Source organism: Nansenia antarctica, assembly GCF_963989245.1.
Source record: "Nansenia antarctica genome assembly, chromosome: 2".
In the NCBI taxonomy this organism is placed as follows: domain Eukaryota; kingdom Metazoa; phylum Chordata; class Actinopteri; order Argentiniformes; family Microstomatidae; genus Nansenia; species Nansenia antarctica.
The window spans coordinates 2633230-2635729 of NC_137675.1; the positions used below are offsets into that span (position 1 = coordinate 2633230).

Consider the following 2500-nt stretch of genomic DNA (forward strand, 5'->3'; position numbering starts at 1 on the left):
ATGTTATCAGGCAGATATTACACTGTGTTCTGACAGTCAGGAGATAGTCAAACAGTTGCGCTGACCTGTGTACTTGAATTGATCGGGATTCAATTAGGGAATCGATAAAGAATCGGACCGATAGCAGAATGGATAATGGCATCGGTATCGATAACATCTTATCAATTCCCATCCCTAGTTACTATGGTAACACCCCTAAGCACAGTCAACCTGGCCATGATGGGAAGATACAGAGAAATATGATGTCAGAAAGCACATTTAGAAATGGTCATCGATGACGATGATGATGACGATGACGATGACGATGATGATGATGATGATGATGATGATGATGATGATGATGAAAAGGGAGGATGGAATGTGAAGATGAACGCTTGTGGGTTGTGTGAAGGCATCCTTCTGTTGCTAGGCAACCTGTAGCCTCGCCAGAAGAGAAGCACTCGGTCGTTGTAAAGACCTGAAAGCTTTTTTCTACTGGAGGAGATGAACGTAATAAACACAAACCTACAGCCTCTACAGCCTCTAACAGCCTCTACAGCCTCTAACAGCCTCTACAACCTCTACAGCCTCTAACAGCCTCTACAGCTTCTAACAGCCTCTAACAGCCTCTACAGCCTCTACAGCCTCTAACAGCCTCTACAGCTTCTAACAGCCTCTACAGCCTCTAACAGCCTCTACAGCCTCTACAGCCTCTACAACCTCTACAACCTCTAACAGCCTGTACAGCCTCTAACAGCCTCGACAGCCTCTTACAGTCTCTAACAGCCTCTAACAGCCTCTAACAGCCTCTACAGCCTCTTCAGCCTCTACATCCTCTACCAGCCTCTACAGCCTCTAACAGCCTCTACCAGCCTCTACAGCCTCTAACAGCCTCTATCTACAGCTTCTAACAGCCTCTACAGCCTCTACAGCCTCTACAGCTTCTAACAGCCTCTACAGCCTCTAACAGCCTCTACAGCCTCTAACAGCCTCTAACAGCCTCTACAACCTCTAACAGCCTCTAACAGCCTCGACAGCCTCTTACAGTCTCTAACAGCCTCTACAGCCTCTTCAGCCTCTACCAGCCTCTACATCCTCTACATCCTCTACCAGCCTCTACCAGCCTCTACAGCCTCTACCAGCCTCTACAGCCTCTACCAGCCTCTACAGCCTCTACCAGCCTCTACAGATTCTACAGCTTCTAACAGTCTCTACAGCCTCTACAGTCTCTACAACCTCTACAATCTCTACAGCCTCTACAGCCTCTAACAGCCTCTACAGCCTCTATCTACAGCCTCTACAGCTTCTAACAGCCTCTACAGCTTCTAACAGCCTCTACAGCCTCTACAACCTCTACAGCCTCTACAGCCTCTACAGCCTCTACCAGCCTCTACAGCTTCTACAGCTTCTAACAGCCTCTACAGCCTCTAACAGCCTCTACAGCCTCTACAGCCTCTAACAGCCTCTACAGCCTCTACAGCCTCTACCTGAGACGCCATCTCACCATCTCTCATATCGTTAGCCTCATAGCATAATTACATAAGTCATATTTTGGCCAAATTGAGATATCTGCCTAACCGTACTCTCTCTAACACTGCTGATTCACTGTGCATTAAGCCTATGATGCCATCAGCCTATCAGAATGCTTGTTGTTACATTCCAAAATCACTATCTAACCAAGTCATCCCTTTGACATGGTTATTTTTGACACTACATACAAAGATGGCTCGGCTGACCACAAGTGAAGCACGACTTAGGCAATTATGCTAAGAGGCTAACGATTTGTTACAACTCAACTCCCTTTTCTTCTGCTGAAAACGTCTGTATATTGGTGGAATATAATGTGGAGAAAAGTATACTGCTTAGCAGTTTTAACCAGTGAAGGAGTTTAGCGCGCTGGAGTTACAGTGTTAGCTAGCTACTAGCCCCATAACTGACGCCTGGCTTGAATTATGGGGCTAGCTAGCTACAAACAAAACCAAAGTGCTCCATAAACCATGGGCTTGCCAGCTACGAGTGACGTTAATCATAGCTAAATCATACGCAATGAATAACGCAATGTCAGTCGTTTTTTGCATTAAAACAGCTTTCCAACTGACACTTAAGACTGACTCGTTCCCATAGCAACAGGTGGGAGTAGTGGTGGTCTAGTGGGTAGTGAGTTGGACTTGTGATCGGAAGGTTGTGAGTTCAAATCCCGCCTGAAACCACACCACTACTAGTGTGCCCTTGAGTAAGGCACTTAGCCCTCAGTTACTCCAGGGGGAATGTCCCTGTAATTCGTAATTGTAAATCGCTTTGGATTAAAAGCGTCTGCTAAATGGCAAAATTAGGTGGCTAACTTTCTAACCTCAAAATGAGTCAGTCTTCATTTTTAAGTCTTAATTAGACTGGTCCTCTAACCTGAGAATATAAGACTAGTCTAAGGCTTAGACCAGTCTTAATCTACGTTTATGAGAATATAAAACTAGTCTAAGGCTTAGTCCAGTCTTAATCTACGTTTATGAGAATATAAAACTAG

The 2500-nt window shown here is 45.4% G+C and overlaps 1 pseudogene across 1 annotated transcript in view; it reads right to left on the reverse strand.

The window, feature by feature from the left end:
* LOC308151807 (catenin delta-2-like) overlaps positions 1-2500 on the reverse strand; it is a 78071-nt pseudogene that overhangs the window by 16646 nt on the left and 58925 nt on the right. Inside the window, exon 10 of the transcript in view lies at positions 22-29. The product of the transcript in view is annotated as a catenin delta-2-like (transcript). The remainder of the gene's footprint in view (positions 1-21; positions 30-2500) is intronic.